This window comes from Medicago sativa, chromosome 8, assembly GCF_051527215.1.
Source record: "Medicago sativa cultivar Bolivia chromosome 8, Bolivia_mono, whole genome shotgun sequence".
NCBI classification, from domain to species: domain Eukaryota; kingdom Viridiplantae; phylum Streptophyta; class Magnoliopsida; order Fabales; family Fabaceae; genus Medicago; species Medicago sativa.
The window spans coordinates 39,264,629-39,285,904 of NC_140756.1; positions in this window are offsets into that span (position 1 = coordinate 39,264,629).

Sequence of the window (21,276 nt, forward strand, 5' to 3'; positions counted from 1 at the left end):
ACTATTATCCTAAAACCCTAGCTTCACCGGACGCCGTGTCCACCCATGACTCCTCGACTTTGAACTTCAAACCCACCATGTTTTCTCCGAACTTGAACATAATCATGCATACATGCATACATGCATAAACTTTTTGTCATGCATTGTTATCGAAGGGCTTAGACAAGTTGAATTTGTAAACATTGTAGGCATGAAGATGACTAAGTCCTACAAGTTCAAGGAAGTGGATTTGGCAAGTTTGAGGGATTTGGCACTCAAGATTGAGGATCCGACTGGTTTCCGACGCCGTTACGGGGCTTTACTTCCTATTCTCCAGACTAGTGTGGATGAGAAGCTTGTGCACACTCTAGTGCAATTCTATGATCCAGGGTATCGGTGCTTCACTTTTCCAGACTTTCAGTTGGTACCTACTCTAGAGGCTTATTCTTCCTTGATGGGTTTATCTATTGCTAAGGGGATACCTTTCTCAGGACCTGAAGATCCTCTTCCTCCATTGGTTATTGCTAAGGATCTCTATCTCAAGACCACCGATGTCTCCAAGAATCTTGTCACTAAGGCACATATCCGAGGGTTCACTTCAGAGTATCTTCTTGGGAAAGCCAACCTCAATACCACTTGTCAGGACACTCTTGAGGCTATTCTTGCACTTCTCATCTATGGGCTTATTCTCTTTCCGAATCTTGATGGCTTCGTGGACATGAATGCTATTATGATCTTCCACTCCAAGAATCCGGTTCCTACTTTACTAGCTGACACATACCATGCTATTCACGATCGTTCCAGCAAAGGTCGTGGATACATTCTTTGTTGTGTGCCTCTCCTCTATAGGTGGTTTATTTCGCACCTTCCGCAGTCTTTCCACGACAATCCGAGGAATTGGTCTATTTCACAAAGGATTATGGCTCTCACTCCTAATGAAGTGGTTTGGCTCACTCCCGCTTCTAGGGTCAAGGAAATCATCTTCGGTGGTGGAAAGTTTCTTAATGTACCTCTTCTTGGTACCCGGGGTGGAATCAACTATAACCCGGAGCTTGCTTTGCGACAATTTGGTTTCCCGATGAAAGATAAACCCATCAATCTTGCTACAGCTCCTTACTTCTTTCACTACTCCAATGCTCCCACCGGAATTAGAGAAGATTTCATGCAAGCTTGGACCAAGCTTCGGAAGAAAGAGGTGAAGCATATGGGTGTGAGGTCCGGTATCGCTCATGAGGCCTATACACAGTGGGTGATAAGCCGAGCTGAGGAGGCTGGTACGCCTTACCCCTCTATGAGATATGTGTCTGCAACTGTTCCTACCATGCCTTTGCCTCTACTCCCACTTACCCAGGAGATGTATCAGGAGCATCTAGTTATGGAGAGTCGGGAGAAGCATCAGTGGAGGGCTAGATACTATGAGGCTGAGAACCTGATCATGACTTTGGATGGAAAGGGTGAGCAGCAGACTCATGAGGTCTTGACGCTGAAGAAAGAGTTAGCTAAGGCTAAGAGAGAGATTGAGGAGAAAGATAGACTGCTTATGAGGGACTCCAAGAGAGCTAGGGGGCCCGTGACTTCTATGCACGATACTGCAGCTATGAGTCCGACTCTGAGGACGATGATTCCACTTCCTATGCTTGAGGATTGCCATTTTCTGTTGTTATTTCCATTTGTTCATGTTGAAATTGTCTTGTAAAACCATATGTTGGTTGTGTGTTTCCCGTTTATGTAAATTGTTGTTTAGTAATGTTTACAAGTTTATAATTTGTCTAAAACCCTTCGATAACCTAAAAAGAGTTTTTTTTTTTTTTTTTTTGCATATGCATTAACACATTTCATGCATCATATGCATTCATTGGCTACAAAAAACTTCTCTCGTGCTCATTGCCTCCTGGTTTTGTCCGCCGCAGTCTGAAAAGTGGCTCGTGTTCGCAAAGTCTACCAACCAGATAGAATTCATCAGACAAGATTTCACAAGAGAAGGATTATGGCTAACTTTGAAGAAGAGAATGCTCTGCTCCGGGCCGAATTGGCTGCTATGAAAGAAGATCTGGCTAAGGCTCATGACGCTATGTCCACCATGATGGCTGCACAGGAACAACCAGCCACTTCTATTCCAGTTACTGCTGAGGTGATTCCCTCTATCCCGCTATCTACTGTGGCTACTGATGCTCGTTTTGTTATGCCCAACGGCCGTCCTTATGGACTCCCACCATTCTATTCTCCTAATACTGCTGCTGGTGTCTCTGGTTTTGCTGGTCAAGGACAGATTCCTGTGTCTACTGCTATGCCTCAGGTAACCACTGTTGTTACCGACCCTATTGTACACACTGTGCAACAGGTGATTGATGTTGATACTCCGCGTGGACAAGATCCCGCAATGGAAGCTATGAAGAAACAGTTGAGGGAGTTGGCTGGAGAACTCCGTGAGGTCAAGGCTAGCCGGGGAAACAATGGTGCTCCTACTAAAGCTCGTGATCTATGCTTGGTATCCCGATTTGAGGTTCCTAAGAAATTCAAAGAGCCAGAATTTGACAAGTACAATGGGACTTCTTGCCCACATAACCATGTTATCCGGTATGTCAGAAAGATGGCTAACTATGCCGACAATGACGCACTGATGATCCACTGCTTTCAGAGTAGCTTGACAGATGATGCAGCAGATTGGTACACTAGTCTGAGCAAAGATAACATTCATACCTTTGAGGAACTCGCTGCTGCTTTTGAAGGTCAATATGAATTCAATACCCGTCTAAGGCCAAACAGGGACTCTCTTAAAGCCCTATCTCAGAAATCAGATGAAACCTTCCGAGAATATGCTCAGAGGTGGAGAGGGGCAGCTGCCCGTGTTTCTCCTCGACTTGATGAGGAAGAGTTAACACAGACATTCCTGAAGACTCTGAAGAAGGAATATAAGGAGAGAATGATAATCTCTGCTCCTAACAACTTCTCTGATATGGTTACAATGGGAACCCGTCTTGAAGAGGCTGTCCGAGATGGTATTATTGTCCTAGAAAAAGGTGAATCTTCAAACAGTGCACCAAAGAAGTACGGTAACGGACATCACAAGAGGAAAGAATCTGACGTGGGGATGGTGTCTGGTAACCCGTCTGCAGCAGCCATGCAACTACCTCTGCCTTACCACTACATGCAATACTCTCAACACCCTTTCTTCCCACCATTCTACCAGCAATATCCTCTGCCACCGGGTCAACCACCAATGCCCGTCAATGCTATTCCTCAGCCAGCGCAACAACAACCTCCTGCTCAACAGCAACGGCAGCAACAACAGGGTCCCCGACCCAAACCTTCTTTTCCAACAATACCAATGCATTATGGTGAGCTGCTCCCAACTCTACTTGCTAAGGGGCACTGTGTCACCAGACCAGGCAAGCCTCCGCCTAATCCATTGCCTCCCAGGTTCCGTCAGGACCTAACATGTGAATTCCATCAGGGTGCTCAAGGCCATGATGTCGAAGGTTGCTTTGCTCTGAAATATATTGTGAAAGATCTGATAGAAAAGGGACGGTTGACTTTTGAGAACAGTGTTCCTCATGTCCTTGACAACCCGCTTCCAAACCATGCTGCTGTCAATATGATTGAGGCCTTTGAAAGGGTTCCTGTCCATCAAGAGGATCCCAGGCTGGATGTCCGCAATGTCGTTACTCCCTTGGTGCCATTACATGTCAAACTTTGTCAGGCTTCTCTGTTCAATCATGATCATGATTCTTGTTCAGAATGTCTGCAGAATTCTATGGGCTGTTGTGTTGTGCAAAGTGATATCCAGAGCCTGATGGATGACAAGTACTTGATTGCCAGTGATGTATGTGTGATTGTACCAGTGTTCCATGATTCTCCTGTTGAAAGTGCAAAGAATGTTGAGCCTCTGGTGATCAGGCTACCTGGTCCTGTACCTTATACCTCTACCAAAGCAATTCCCTACAAATACAATGCAACCATGATTGAAAAGGGGGTGGAAGTACCTCTGGTATCCCCAGCTACAGTTGATAATGTTGCTAGTGAAGTTACAGCTCTGAGAAGCGGAAAAGTCCGTCCACCCTTGTTTCAAAGGCAGGTGGTCACACCCATTGCTACGGTAACTCCACCAGTTGCTCCTCCTGTTGACAAGAACACCAGCCCAGCAGGCCAATCTATTGAAGAGTCCAATCTGGACGAAATCCTGAGGCTTATCAAGAAAAGTGACTATAAGATTGTTGACCAGCTGCTACAAACCCCATCAAAGATATCCATCTTGTCTCTGCTCATGAGCTCAGAGGCTCACAGGAAGGTGTTAATGAAGATACTAGAGCAAGCTTATGTTGACCACGAAGTCTCTGTGGATCAATTTGATGGAATAGTGAGTAATATTACTGCCTGCAACAACTTGGGGTTCGGTGACGATGAGCTCCCCGAAGCAGGGAAACGCCACAACTTGGCTCTACATATTTCAGTACATTGTGGATCTGACCTGATATCCAACGTATTGGTAGACACTGGATCATCTCTGAATGTAATACCCGAATCCACGCTAAGGCAATTGGGCCATCATGGAATTTCTCTGAGGGGTAGCAGTTATCTGGTTAAAGCTTTTGATGGATCCCGCAAAGATGTTCTCGGGGAAGTGGACTTGCCCATTACCATTGGTCCTGAGACCTTTCAAATTACTTTCCAAGTCATGGATATCAACGCCTCTTACAGCTGTCTCCTCGGAAGACCATGGATCCATGACGCGGGAGCAGTCACATCCACTTTGCATCAGAAGCTCAAGTTCATGAGAAACGGTAAGGTTGTCACCGTATATGGTGAGGAGGCATTTCTGGTTAGCCAAATATCATCGTTCTCTTGTGTTGAAGCAGGGTCCGCAGAAGGGACGTCATTCCAAGGCTTGACTGTTGAGGGTGCAGAGCCCCGGAGGGCTGGCGCTAGCATGGCCTCACTGAAAGACGCCCAGAAGGCTGTTCAAGCAGGACAAGCTGCTGGTTGGGGCAAGGTGATCCAGATCTTGGAAAACAAGCGTAAAGAGGGTCTTGGATTCTCCCCGACATCTGCTGTTTCAAAGGGAACCTTCTACAGTGCTGGGTTCATCAATGCTATTGCTGAAGACGCTGCTGGAAGTAGTCACATGCCTGCATTTGTTATACCAGGAGGCACCGTGAGAAATTGGGAAGCCATTGATGTTCCTTTAGTCATGCATGCTTCCATGTAATGTGTCTTGTTGCTCATGTTTTTCTTGTTTTCAAAATAACAATCCTTTCGCTCTGCCCAAGGCGAAAGTGATATCTTTGTAAGGGCGTGTTTGTTTCGGCATTGCCGTTAATCAATAAAAAGTTGTCGTCTTTCTCACGACTCTTTGTTTTTTACTTTTAGTGCCTTTTTCTTGGAAATAATGGTAATGCCAGAAAAAACCAAAACATCTGTATTTTTCTTATTAATTTCAAAAATCTGCATAGAAAAACATTTTTCTAAAAAATCATCCCAATCATATTATGCAGATTGAACCATAATAAACCCGTTGAACACAGGGACCCTATGGTTCCTCCAAATTTTGAATTCCCTGTATATGAAGCTGAAGATGAGGATGATGAAGAGATACCGTATGAGATCACTCGACTGCTTGAGCAAGAAAGAAGAGCCATTCAGCCTCACCAGGAAGAGATTGAACTCGTCAACCTGGGTACTGAAGAGAACAAGCAAGAGATCAAGATTGGTGCTGCACTTGAGCCAGAAGTGAAAAGGAAGATCATTCAGCTTCTCCATGATTAACCAGATGTCTTTGCATGGTCCTATGAAGATATGCGGGGTCTAGATCCCAAGATTGTGGAACATCGGATACCGACAAGACCTGAATGCCCTCCTGTCAAACAGAAATTGAGAAGGTCTCGTCCAGACATGGCTCTTAAGATCAAGGCTGAGGTACAGAAGCAAATTGATGCGGGCTTCCTCATGACAGCTGAATATCCTGAGTGGATTGCCAACATCGTACCAGTACCAAAGAAAGATGGGAAAGTTCGAATGTGTGTTGATTACAGAGATTTGAATAAAGCTAGTCCAAAAGACAACTTCCCATTGCCTCATATTGATGTGCTTGTTGACAGTACTGCTCAATCCAAAGTGTTCTCCTTCATGGATGTTTTCTCTGGTTATAATCAAATACGAATGTCTCCTGAAGATAGAGAAAAGACATCTTTCATCACTCCGTGGGGAACGTTCTGTTATAAAGTGATGCCGTTTGGCTTGATAAATGCTGGTGCTACCTATCAAAGAGGTATGACAACTCTGTTTCATGATATGATTCACAAAGAGATTGAAGTGTATGTTGATGATATGATTGTGAAGTCAAGTGATGAAGAGCAGCATGTTGTGTATTTGAAAAAGATGTTTGAAAGATTGAGAAAGTACAAGCTGCGGTTGAATCCTAATAAGTGCACATTTGGTGTAAGATCGGGAAAGTTGCTAGGCTTCATTGTCAGTCAAAAAGGCATTGAAGTTGATCCTGATAAAGTCCGAGCCATCAGAGAGATGCCGGCCCCTCAAACTGAGAAGCAAGTCAGAGGTTTCCTCGGACGTCTGAATTATATTTCAAGATTCATATCTCACATGACTACTACTTGTGGTCCAATTTTCAAATTGCTCAGAAAGAATCAGCCTGTTGTATGGAATGATGAATGCCAAGCAGCTTTTGATAGCATTAAAGAATACCTGTTGGAGCCACCTATCCTTGTCCCGCCAGTGGAAGGAAGGCCTTTGATTATGTATCTGTCAGTGTTAGATGATTCAGTGGGCTGTGTTCTCGGTCAGCAAGATGAGACTGGTAAGAAAGAGCATGCTATCTACTATCTGAGCAAGAAGTTCACCGACTGCGAGACTCGGTATACGATGCTTGAAAAAACTTGTTGTGCTTTAGCTTGGGCTGCCAAACGCCTGCGTCATTATATGGTGAATCATACAACTTGGTTGATATCCCGAATGGATCCAATCAAGTACATCTTTGAAAAGTCTGCTGTTACTGGAAGGATCGCACGTTGGCAGATGTTGTTGTCTGAATATGATATTGTGTACAAAGCTCAGAAAGCAATCAAAGGAAGCATCCTTGCTGAGCATCTTGCTTGCCAACCTCTTGATGATTACCAGCCAATTAAGTTTGATTTCCCTGATGAAGAGATCATGTATCTGAAAGCAAAAGACTGTGAAGAGCCACTGATCAATGAAGGGCCGGATCCCAATAGTAAATGGGGCTTAGTGTTTGATGGTGCTGTTAATGTTTATGGTAAAGGAATTGGGGCCATCATTGTAACTCCACAGGGGCACCACATTCCTTTCACCGCTCGAATAACTTTTGAATGCACGAACAACATAGCTGAATATGAAGCATGCATTTTGGGCATCGAAGAAGCCCTGGACCTGAGAATCAAACACCTTGACATCTACGGAGATTCTGCGCTTGTCATTAATCAGATAAAGGGTGAATGGGAGACTCATCATGAGAAGCTGATCCCATACCGTGACTATGCGAGACGGCTGTTGACGTATTTTACCAAGGTTGAGCTGCACCACATCCCTCGGGATGAAAATCAGATGGCTGATGCTCTTGCTACTTTGTCTTCTATGTTTCGTGTCAATCACTGGAATGACGTGCCTGTGATAAAAGTGCAACGGCTTGATAGACCCGATCATGTGTTTACCATTGAAAATATGCCAAATCAAGCTGATAAAGATGTGAATGATAAAAAGCCTTGGTATCACAACATCAAACAATTCTTGCAGAATCGTGAATATCCACCTGGTGCTTCCAACAGGGATAAAAAGACCTTGAGACGATGGGCTAGCAAATTCCTTCTGGACGGAGAAATCCTATACAAGAGGAACTATGATATGGTCTTGTTGAGATGTGTTGACAAACAAGAAGCTGAGAAGTTGATGCATGATGTACATGATGGTACCTTTGGGACCCATACTTCGGGTCACACCATGTCAAGAAAGCTGTTAAGAGCCGGCTATTACTGGATTACTATGGAACGTGACTGCAACAGACATACCAAAAGATGCCACAAATGTCAAGTTTATGCTGACAAGATTCATGTGCCTCCACATGCTCTCAATGTTATCTCTTCCCCATGGCCTTTCTCTATGTGGGGCATTGACATGATCGGAAGAATCGAACCAAAAGCTTCCAATGGACATCGTTTCATTCTAGTGGCAATTGACTATTTCACCAAGTGGGTTGAAGCTGCCTCCTATGCCAATGTGACCAAGCAAGTGGTTGTCAAGTTTATCAAGAATAACATCATCTGTCGATATGGTGTTCCCAACAAAATTATCACTGACAATGGTTCCAATCTGAACAATAGTATGATGCAAGCTTTATGTGAAGAATTCAAAATTGAACATCACAACTCTTCTCCTTATAGACCTCAGATGAATGGTGCAGTTGAGGCCGCTAACAAGAACATCAAGAAGATTGTTCAGAAGATGGTCACTACTTACAAATACTGGCATGAAATGCTACCGTTTGCCTTGCATGGTTACCGTACTACGGTACGCAGTTCAACCGGGGCAACTCCTTTCTCTCTTGTGTATGGTATGGAAGCAGTTCTCCCTCTGGAAGTGGAGATCCCATCTCTTCGAGTAATCATGGAAGCAAAGTTAACCGAGGCTGAATGGTGTCAAAGTCGGTACGATCAATTGAATCTGATTGAAGAGAAACGTATGGATGCTATGGCTCATGGACAGTTGTATCAAGTACGAATGAAGAATGCTTTTGACAAGAAGGTCCGACCTCGAGAATTCAAGGAAGGAGAACTTGTATTGAAAAGAAGAATAAGTCAGCAACCCGACCCAAGGGGCAAGTGGACACCTAACTATGAAGGTCCTTATGTCGTCAAGAAGGCTTTCTCTGGTGGTGCTTTGATTCTTACACACATGGATGGTGTGGAACTCCCAAATCCTGTTAATGCCGATATAGTCAAGAAATACTTTGTCTAAAAAGAAAAGAACAGCGTGGTAGGTCGAAAACCCGAAAGGGCGGCCTAGGCAAAAATGCGCTTCCCGGTGGATCGAAAACCCGAAAGGGCGATCCAGGCAAAAGTTAGGGACAAAAAAAATGAATATGAAAAAGCTCGCTGAGATTGTACGCAACTCAGGCAAGAATGAGCGCCTCGATGAGCCGAAAACCCGAAAGGGCGGTTCATGCAAAAATGAGGTTGATAAAAGACAAGTAACTATATCTGGCAAATCACCATCACCCCTTGGGGCATCTGCAACTGTCAATGATCTTCTTCATCAGAGGCTTCTGTACTTGCGAATTCAAAATTTCTATGAAATGTAGCGGTCATCGTGTTCAATGTATCACCAACCAATAAAATTACCATTTTCCAAGCTTTGTAAATCCGTGAAGCCATGCCTTTGGCTGACTTTCACTCTTCTACATCAATTTGAGCCTTTCTATTGTTTGAAACTCTATTTTTCTTTCTACTTTCAATGCTATATGCAAAACATTTTCTGTCTATTTTGATAATGTTAATGTCTGAAACAAACATCTTTGAAAATTGAAAAATCTTTTTCTGTCTATTTTGAAAGCAAACCTGAGCAATAAAGCACATTTCAATGAAACATGCATGAATGAATGAATGTCAATGTCTATTTCAATACATGTTACAAGCAGGTTACTTCCCAGGATGATCTGTGGTCAATGGCAAGAATGAAAAAAAATAGAATGAAAATGAAAAATGAAAAATGAAAAGCTCGCTAAGTTGAAAACCCGAAAGGGCGGCTTAGGCAAAAATGAGCACCCCGCTGATTGACAACCTATGAAGGCAATTCAGGCAAAAATGGGGCAATGAAGAGAATCTATTCCCCGGTGAATCGAAAACCCGAAAGGGCGGTTCAGGCAAAAATGGGGTTGAAAATGAAAGAATGAAAGAATGAAAAGAATATTGAAAAGCATTGACCACAGATGCGAACATCCAATGATTACCCAGCACTGACACGCCTAGCAACGGCGACCTGTATCCAAGAACCTTCCAAGGGTCCCTCCTTTACAAGTTTTATTGCCCTCAGCCATGGTTTTGATACGTCTCTCAACGACGGTCTCTCCAAAGAGGTTTTTCCCCTGTGAATATGTTGCAGCACGAGCCACTACGTGCCCAATCTTCCAATGTTTTGTCTATCTTTGTGAAACTTCTCTGTCAAACTGCCAATCAATCATGCATTTCAAGCATTCATACATGCATAATCATGCATTTTATGTGCTCATACATCCAATAATCTTGCTATACCATACATACATGTTGCATATCCAACTTTCAACTGCCAAATTCAATGCAAGTTTCAACTCTCCAACTTCAATTCCAATCTCAATTTCAATGTCAAACTGTCAAATTCAACCCAAGTTCAATTGTCAAATTCGAAGCAATCTCAACTTCAATCTCCAATTCCAATGTTGACATCCAATGACAAAGTCAATGTCAAATCTCCAATTCCAATGTTGACATCCAGTGACAATGTCAATGTCAATCTCTAATTCCAATTCCAATGCTAATCTCCAATTCCAATTCCAATGCTAATCTCTAATTCCAATTCCAATGCCAATTTCCAATTCCAATTCCAATGACAAATTCCAATTCCAATTCCAATTCCAATGTCAAATTCCAATTCCAATGCCAATTTCCAATTCCAATGTCAATTTCAATGTCAAATTCCAATTCCAATTCCAATCTCAATGTCAAATTCCAATTTCAATCCAATTCCAATGTCAGTTTCCAATTTCAATTCCAATTTCAACGTCAATGTCAATATCCAATGTCACTGTCAATGTCAGTTTCCAAGCCAATGTCAATGTCAATGTCAAATGTCAATTTCAACTTTCAATTCGATTCAAACCAATGTCAATTTACTCTCAATTTACTCTTGGGCCAACAAAAATGGTCATGTCTATTTGCAAATCAGGTCAATGACAATTTGCCCTCAATTGGTATCTTGTCAAACCAGACTCTCAATTTGTATCTTGTTACTGGTCAAGTGCCAGGTTCGATCCAAAAAAGAACCACTTGTACCTGTATATATACCTGTGCTTCCGGACAAACGGCAAGTTCGATAGAACAGTTTGTACCCAGCTTATGCTTTGTTATTGGTCAAACGGCAAGTTCGATTTGTAGAACAGTTTGTACCCAGCTTATGCTTTGTTATTGGTCAAACGGCAAGTTCGATTTGTAGAACAATTTGTACCCAGCTTATGCTTTGTTACCAGTCAGACGGCAAGTTCAATCTGAAGAACAGTTTGTACCCAGCTTATGCTTTATTATCGGTCAAACGACAAGTTCGATCTAGGAGAACAGTCTGCACTCTCCCACATGATGTGGTGATAATCCAACAAGCAAGTTCGATCCAAAGAAACAGCTTGTATCAACCCTCTTGTCTATAGCTCCAGCCAAACAGCCAGTTCAATCCAAAGAACAGTTTGTGTCTGTCTATCTGTCTGTGTTTTTAACCAAGTGTCAAGTTCGATCCAAAGAACCGCTTGTATCTGCCTATATGTCTAAGTTTCCGGTCAAGTGCCAAGTTCAATTCCAAGAACAGCTTGCACCTATCTCTTGTTTTGTATTTCTTGGTCAAGTGACTAGTTCGACCCAAAGAACAGCTTGTACCTTACTTTCTATCCCTGGTTTGTCTACCCTGCCAATGTTTATCTGAATCCCCGGTGACATGACAGGTTCCATAGACTCCAGTCGTTCGTCTTGCATTCATAATCAAAAGTATTGCATAGCATTCATAACTTTGAAAATCTGAAAGCGTATTTTTACGTCCAAAAACAGTGCAAATGTTAATATTTAAGTATCTTCGTCCCGTCAACTCTAAGACTTCGTCTCTTGACTCTCCGGACAAAGAAACTTAAATAGGGGCAGCTGTTATACCCTAATTTTGGACCTAAAAATACTAATCAATTTCTTCTTTTCTTGCATTTCAAGTCATTTGAACTATCTCTGATCAATTGCATCTTTCCTTGCATTTTATTTCAACGTTATTTGCAAAATTTACATGTAAGGGCATTTTAGTCATTTCCTATGTCAAAATTACTTTCAGTTTTGTAAAAATTTGTTTGAGTCTTTCCATTTGGTTAAAATAAGTCCCTGTTTCATTCGATGTCAAAATCCATTTCAAAATTTGCATGAGAAGTCATTTTTATGCCAGTTTTGCCCCTAGGGGCATTTTAGTCATTTCAAGTGTCAAGTCACTGTTTAAATCTCAAAAATTGTCTCTGGGACCTTCAAATTGGTTTAAATAGGCTTTTGTCTCAATCCCTTGTTAAAAATCCATTTTAATTTGCATCTGAGTCATTTTTAGTCGTTTTTAGCCCCAGGGGCATTTTGGTCATTTCACACGAAATTTCGGCAGAGAGGTTACTTTAAAGTACCTCATTTAGGCCATTGGTTCGTTTTAGTCCGTTTTGTCAATTTTAGACGTTCCACTTTACGTTATTTTCCAATTACCAATTTTAATTCAATTTTATTTTAATTTTGGTCCTAAATTTCTAATATTTGCGTTATAGTCCATTTTTTGTCTTTTTAGTATTTTTGCAGATTGGTCCTTTTGTTTGTCATATTGTGCAGAAAAGTCCCAAAGTCAAAGCAGTTACAAGACAGTCAAAGTTTGTTACAAGCTATGCCACGTGGCAATCAGCCATTGGTCCAGGGCGCACATGTGTCAGCTATAAAGCCAGCCAACTCACCAAAATTCTGCAGAGGCAATCATTACATTCCAACTCATCACAAACAACTTTCCCATTCTCTCTCTCCATTCCACAGATCAAACACCACAAAAATCACAAAAAATTCTCAAGAACATTCAAGAACACACTTGAATATTCATCCAACTACCGTAACCAAATTATCACAATCAATCACGCAAAGAACCAATCCAAACTCGCACAACATTACAGTGCAAATCCAAGGACGAATTCACGCAGAACAACGCACACATCAAGCAGAAAAACGGATCCTAGCGCAATTAATCACGAGCTTGCAACGAATTTGCAAGGTTCTCAGAGATTCGGTGCGAATCATCATCATCGAACCTAATCCTCTGCAATCCGAGCTCAGATTCACCACGAAGGCAGCAAAAAACTGAACGATCACAGACGAGGCAAGAAGAAGAGAGATCGAAGTGAAAAGGAACCGGTTCAGTGCAATCACAAGGAAAAGTCCAGTTCTGCGATAAAATCACAAAGCTACGAACAGATCGAGGTAAAGGTTCCTCATCTCTTCTCTTTCTCTTCCGTTTTTCAGTTTGAACCGAGTCAAAAAATGTAGATCTACTCCGATTCTGACCTCTCCTCGGAAAATTAATCTCGAAATCATGTAGAGGAGGGAAAGAGCTTTAAAATCATGTAAAAAGGTTTTGAATCGAAGTAGTCTACAGCTCCGACGCGGCGGCGCCGCCGTCGGCCACCACGTCGGAGTAGAGCAGAAGATGATCGGAGAAGATGAGTCTGTTGCAGACTCTCTCTCTCTAGTTTCCTTTAGAGAGAGAAATAGTGAGTGGAAATGAACCAAGAACCGGTTCGAAGCCTTATATAGGCCAAAGAACCGGTTCGGACCTTATTTGCTCCACTAACCCGGTCCAATTGCGCTCCCAAGCCCAGTCTGCCTTGTTTTTACACGTTCTGTTATTCACACCCCCCTGTCCTGCATGTTTTTGCTGTTCTTTTGCTATTTGCACCCTATCTGTCCAATTTCCTTCACAAAAATTATTGAATCTTTTTTCTATGTGTTCTTGATATGCTCCTTAACATTTTTGTGATATTTTTTGGTGCTAAAACCTGTAAAAAAATATTTGAAGTTTTTTTTCTTATTTTTGTTAGAATTAATAATTTCCTTGAACTTTTTAGTCCAAAAAGCCTTTAAAAAATGCCAAAAAAAATTCATATAGATTGCTTGATATTTTTGTAGTATTTTGTAATAATTTTCACATGATAAAATTGGTTAAAAAGTGTGTGATATTTTTCTTGGCAATTGTTTACTATGTTAGTTAAAAATTGTGAAATTTTGTATGTTTTTGTGTCCAAAAAATGCTTTAAAAATTCTAAAAAAATTGCATACACTTTTCTTGATAACTTTGTAGTGTTCTTGTGATAATTTTGCATATTAAAGATTGGTGAGCATGGTGTGGTTAATTTTCCTAATGTTTTGTGACATTTTGTGCTAAAAAATAAATGAAAATTCATTTGATTTTAATTCCAATTGCTTGATGAATGTTGGTGACCTATACCTTTTGATTCCATAAGGTTTAGCTACTGTTTGTGTTTGATATTAGTGCATGAGTATGAATTTTGATTAGTTACTTAGCTTGCAAGTTAGTTGAATAGTTAAATAATGCAAGTATGTTCAAAGTTTGTTCTAAAATGCCAAGAAAATCATGTGGCCTTAATATCCATTCCAAGACTTTATCATAAACCTTTTAAAATGTAATTAGAATGTGAGAATTATAGGTCACTTGGTTCTTGCATTTTGTGAATAAATTTTAGCTATGTTTGCACTTTTTTGCCTTTATTTTCTATCCTTTATGTCCTAGTACTTCTCTTGCTTTATTTCCTTTGATATTGCTCTATGCTACTAACCTTTCCATTTCATGTTTCATATTCATCATAAGCATTCCCACTTCATCTTCTTCTCCATCTAATTTCTTGCATTTTAAGTTTCAATTTCATGCCAAATTTAAAATGTAAATACTTAGAGGTTTTGTAATATTTTACCTTCATGCAATTTTAATTTCTTGGCAAAAGAGGCCATAGAATGTATCTAGGGTGTGATGTAAAGGACAATGGACTCTAATGATGTACACCGACACAAGCACCGACACATGCACACACACCACTATAGCTAGAATATGCATGTTTAGATGTATGCTTAGGATTGTATGTTTAGATGAATGCCTAGGACTCTTACTTAGAAAAAACCAATTTTCCAAATAAATGTGAACAACTTCACTCAAATCTTTTCCAAATAAACCTTGGGATCCAATATCCCATTGTATTTTCTTTTCCATTTTCTTAATCAAATTTCAATGAAAATAATCAAACTTTGACTTCTTTTGCAAATGACTAACTCAACCTCACTATTTCCTAATCTCATGCCCTTGAGGCCTCTTTCTATTCTTCAAACTCCATTTTTCAAACTTAAAATCAACCAACAAAAACAAAAACATTTTTGAGAGAGAACTACGGTGGATTTGATCCCTTAAACGGGTACGTAGGCAAGGAACAAGATTCCTTCAATTCAACTAAAATAAAAATCCAAAAAACATTCTTCTCCCTCCAATTCTTCATTTAGAACATCCTTAGGTTTAATAAGCATTTCAAAATAGCATTTAAAAATAAAGCGCGCGCGTAGAAATTAAAGACGGTTCCTATAGGTTACTATAGTCGTTATGGGTGCCTAACACCTTCCCGTAGCGAAAACAACTCCCGGACCTCGATTCTCAAGGGTTTTGCTTACTTTTTCCCTTCCCAAGAAAAAATAAGATATCACCGGTTTAAAAGGTTCAAACGTAATCAATGTTTGACACCCGAAAACCAAGATAAAACAATAAGGACCCTCATAGTTATGGTGGTGGATGTGGTGGTTGGAGGTTAGTTAGGGTGGTGAAGTGGTTAGTTAGGGAGGAGGAAGAAATGGTCACGTGGGAAAAAGAAAAGAGGGAAAGAAAAGAAATTGAATTTTTTATGATTTTGTGTAAATGAATGAGTGTGAAATTTTGACTAAAGGTTTGACTTATATAGGTGATGAAAGGGATGCTTGGACCAATGAGGAAATGCCACATGGACTAAGTAGTAACAAACTCTTAAGGACCAATAGCATTTGGACACATGGCACTTGGACTCTAACAAACTTAAAAGGGATTAAAATGCAAATAACAAAAGTACAAGGACCAAAATGAAAATTAAAACTAAAATTGAATTGAAAAAGTAAATTGAAAATTAACGTAAAGCGAGACGATTAAAAAACAACAAACCAGATTAAAATGAAACAGAGATATTATGTGAAATGACCAAAATGCCCCTGGAGGCTTAAAACGACTAAAAACGACTCAAGTGCAAATAAAAAAATGGATTTTTAACAAGAAATTAAAGCAAGAACTTATACACGCAAAATTAACAGACTCAGAGACAATTTTAAGGGTTTAAACAGAGCTTTGACACTTGAAAAGACTAAAATGCCCCTAGGGGCAAAACTGACTCAAAATGACTTCAAATGCAACTTTTGAAATGGATTTTGACATAGACTGAAACAGAGACTCATTCAGACTACTTGAAAGGACTCAAACAAATTTTTAAAAGACTGAAAGGAATCTTGACATAGGAAATGACCAAAATACCCTTCTGTGTGAATTTTGCAAACAATATTGAAATAAAATGCAGAGAAAGGTGCAATTGATCAGAGACATATCAAATGACTTGAAATGCAAGAAAAGAAGAATTGAGTTAGTATTTTTAGGTCCAAAATTAGGGTATAACAGCTGCCCCTATTTAAGTTTCTTTGTCCGGAGAGTCAAGAGACGAAGTCTTAGAGTTGACGGGACGAAGATACTTAAATATTAACATTTGCACTGCTTTTGGACATAAAAATACGTTTTCAGATTTTCAAAAATATGAATGTCATGCAATACTTTGATTATGAATGCAAGACAAACAACTGGAGTCCATAGAACATGTCATGTCACTGGGGATTCAGGTGGACATTGACAGGGTGGACAAACCAGGGGATAGAAAATAAGGTACAAGTTGTTCTTTGGATCGAACTTGGCACTTGACCGGAAACATAGACATATAGGCAGATACAAGCGGTTCTTTGGATCGAACTTGACACTTGATTGAAGATACAAACAGATAGGCAGACACAAACTGTTCTTTGGGATCGAACTGGCCGTTTGGCTGGAAATATAGACAAAAGGGTAGATACAAACTGTTCTTTGGATCGAACTTGCCGCTGGATCATCACCACATCATGTGGGAAGGTGCAAACTGTTCTTTTAGATCGAACTTGCCGTTTGACCGATAACAAAGCATAATCTGGGTACAAACTGTTCTTTTAGATCGAACTTGCCGTTTGACTGATAACAAAGCATAAGCTGGGTACAAACTGTTCTTTTTAGATCGAACTTGCCGTTTGACCGATAACAAAGCATAAGCTGGGTACAAACTGTTCTTTTTAGATCGAACTTGCCGTTTGTCCGGAAGTATAAGTATATAAGCAGGTACAAGTGGTTCTTTTTGGATCGAACCTGGCACTTGACCAGTAACAAGGTTCATTGGAAGTCTGGTTTAACAAGATACCAATTGAGGGTAAATTGTCATTGACTTGATTTGAAGGTAGACATGACCATTTTTGTTGGCCCAAAAGCAAATTGAGAGTAAATTGACATTGATTTGAGTTGAAAATTGACATTGAAAGTTGAGATTGAACAGAGACATAGCCATTGGATTGGAGAGTTGCAATTGACATTGAGATTGGATTGGAATTGAATTGAAAGTTGAAATTGACATTGACATTGGATATTGGAATTGAATTGAAAATTGACATTGACATTGACATTGACATTGGATATTGACATTGACATTGACATTGGATATTGACATTGACATTGGATATTGACATTGACATTGACATTGACATTGGATATTGACATTGACATTGACATTGAGATTGGATATTGCTTCGAATTTGACATTGGATTGAAATTGAGATTGCTTCGAATTTGACAATTGAAATTGAAATTGAGATTGGAAAGTCGAGATTGCATCGAATTTGACAGTTGAAATTGAATTGGATTTGACATTGGAGATGAATTTGGAATTGAAATTGAGTTTGGCAGTTGAAATTTGGATTGGAATTGCAATTGGAATTGGATTGAAATTGGAAATTGGATTGAACTTGACAGGACATGCAACATGTATGTATGGTATAACAAGATTATTGAATGTATGAGCACATAAAATGCATGATTATGCATGTATGAATGCTTGAAATGCATGATTGGTTTGTAACTTGACAGAGAAGTTTCGCAAAGGCAGACAAAACATTGGAAGGTTGGGCACGTAGTGGCTCGCGCTGCAACATATTCACAGGGGAAAACCTCTTTGGAGAGACCGTCGTTGAAAGACGTATCAAAACCATGGCTGAGGGCAATAAAACTTGTAGAGGAGATAGCCTTGGAAAGTTCCCTGGATACAGGTCGCCGTTGCTAGGCGTGCCAGTGCTGGGTAATCATTGGATGTTCGCATCTGTGGTCAATGCTTTTCAATATTCTTTTCATTTTTCATTTTCAAACCCCACTCTTGCCTGAACCGCCCTTTCGGGTTTTCGATTCACCGGGGAATAAGATCTTTTCATTGCCCCATTTTTGCCTGAATTGCCTTCATAGGTTGTCAATCAGCGGGGTGCTCATTTTTGCCTAAGCCGCCCTTTCGGGTTTTCAACTTAGCGAGCTTTTCATTTGCATTTTTCATTTTTCTTTTCATTCTATTTTTTCATTCTTGCCATTGCCACAGATCATCCTGGGGAGTAACCTGCTTGTAACATGTATTGAAAGAGACATTGACATTCATTTATCCATGCATGTTTCATTGAAATGTACCCTATTGCTCAGGTTTGCTTTCAACATAGACATGGAAAGAGTTTTCAAGTTTTCAAAAGATGTTTGTTTCAGACATTGACATTATCAAATAGAAAGAAATATTTTGTATATATAGCATTGAAAGTAGAAAGAAAAATAGAGTTTCAAACAATAGCACGGGCTCAAATTGATGTGGAAGAGTGAAAGTCAGCCAAAGGCATGACTTCACGGATTTACAAAGCTTGGAAAATGGTAATTTTATTGGTTGGTGGTACATTGAACACGATGACCGCTACATTTCATAGAAATTTTGAATTCACAAGTACAGAAGCCTCTGATGACGACGATCATTGACAGTTCCAGATGCCCCAAGGGGTGATGGTGATTTGCCAGATATAGTTATTTGTCTTTTATTGTCAACCTCTTTTTGCATGAACCGCCCTTTCGGGTTTTCGGCTCATCGAGGCGCTCATTCTTGCCTGAGTTGCGTACAATCTCAGCGAGCTCTTTCATATTCATTTTTTTTCGTCCCTAACTTTTGCCTGGATCGCCCTTTCGGGTTTTCGATCCACCGGGAAGCGCATTTTTGCCTAGGCCGCCCTTTCGGGTTTTCGACCTACCACGCTGTTCTTTTCTTTCTAGACAAAGTATTTCTTGACTATATCGGCATTAACGGGATTTGGAAGCTCAACACCATCCATGTGTGTAAGAATCAAAGCACCACCAGAGAAAGCCTTCTTGACAACATAAGGACCCTCATAGTTAGGTGTCCACTTACCCCTTGGGTCGGGTTGCTGACTTATTCTTCTTTTCAATACAAGTTCGCCTTCCTTGAATTCTCGAGGTTGGACTTTCTTGTCAAAAGCATTCTTCATTCGCACTTGATACAACTGTCCATGAGCCATAGCATCCATACGTTTCTCTTCAATCAAATTCAATTGATCATACCGACTTTGACACCATTCAGCCTCAGTTAATTTTTCTTCCATGATCACTCGAAGAGATGGAATCTCCACTTCCAGGGGGAGAACTGCTTCCATGCCATACACAAGAGAGAAAAGAGTTGCCCCGGTTGAACTGCGCACTGTAGTACGGTAACCATGCAAGGCAAAAGGTAGCATTTCATGCCAGTCTTTGTAGGTAGTGACCATCTTCTGAACAATCTTCTTGATGTTCTTGTTAGCGGCCTCAACTGCACCATTCATCTGAGGTCTATAAGGAGAAGAGTTGTGGTTCAATCTTGAATTCTTCACATAAAGCTTGCATCATACTATTGTTCAGATTGGAACCATTGTCAGTGATAATTTTGTTGGGAACACCATATCGACAGATGATGTTATTCTTGATAAACTTGACAACCACTTGCTTGGTCACATTGGCATAGGAGGCAGCTTTAACCCACTTGGTGAAATAGTCAATTGCCACTAGGATGAAACGATGTCCATTGGAAGCTTTTGGTTCAATTCTTCCGATCATGTCAATGCCCCACATAGAGAAAGGCCATGGGGAAGATATAACATTGAGGGCATGTGGAGGCACATGAATCTTGTCAGCATAAATTTGACATTTGTGGCATCTTTTAGCATGTTTGTGGCAATCACGCTCCATAGTTATCCAGTAATAGCCGGCTCTTAACAGTTTTCTTGACATGGTGTGGCCCGAAGCATGGGTCCCAAAGGTACCGTCATGTACATCATGCATCAATTTCTCGGCTTCTTGTTTGTCAACACATCTTAACAAGACCATGTCGTAGTTCCTCTTGTATAGGATTTCTCCGTCCAGAAGGAATTTGCTAGCCCATCGTCTCAAGGTCTTTTTATCTCTGTTGGAAGCACCAGGTGGATATTCGCGATTCTGCAAGAATTGTTTGATGTTGTAATACCAAGGCTTTTTATCATTCACAACCTCATCAGCTTGATCTGGCATATTTTCAATAGTAAACACATGAGCGGGTCTATCAAGACGCTGCACTTTGATTACAGGCACATCATTCCAGTGATTGACACGAAACATGGAAGACAAAGTAGCAAGAGCGTCAGCCATCTGATTTTCATCCCGAGGGATATGGTGCAGCTCAACCTTTGTAAAGTATGTCAACAGACGTCTTGCATAGTCACGGTATGGGATCAGCTTCTCATGATGAGTCTCCCATTCACCCTTTATCTGATTAATAACAAGTGCAGAATCTCCATAGATGTCGAGGTGCTTAATTCTCAGATCAAGGGCTTCTTCAATGCCCAAGATACGTGCTTCATACTCAGCTATGTTGTTTGTGCATTCAAAAGTTATTCGAGCGGTGAAAGGAATGTGGTGCCCCTGCGGAGTTACAATGATGGCCCCAATTCCTTTACCATAAGCATTAACAGCACCATCAAACACCAATCCCCATTTGCTATTGGGGTCCGGCCCTTCATTGATCAGTGGCTCTTCACAGTCTTTTGCTTTTAGATACATAATCTCTTCATCAGGGAAATCAAACTTAATTGGCTGGTAACCATCAAGAGGTTGACAAGCAAGATGCTCAGCAAGGACACTTCCTTTGATTGCTTTCTGAGCTTTGTACACAATATCATATTCAGACAACAGCATTTGCCAACGTGCAATCTTTCCAGTAACAGCAGGCTTTTCAAAGATGTACTTGATTGGATCCATTCGGGATATCAACCAAGTTGTATGATTCACCATATAATG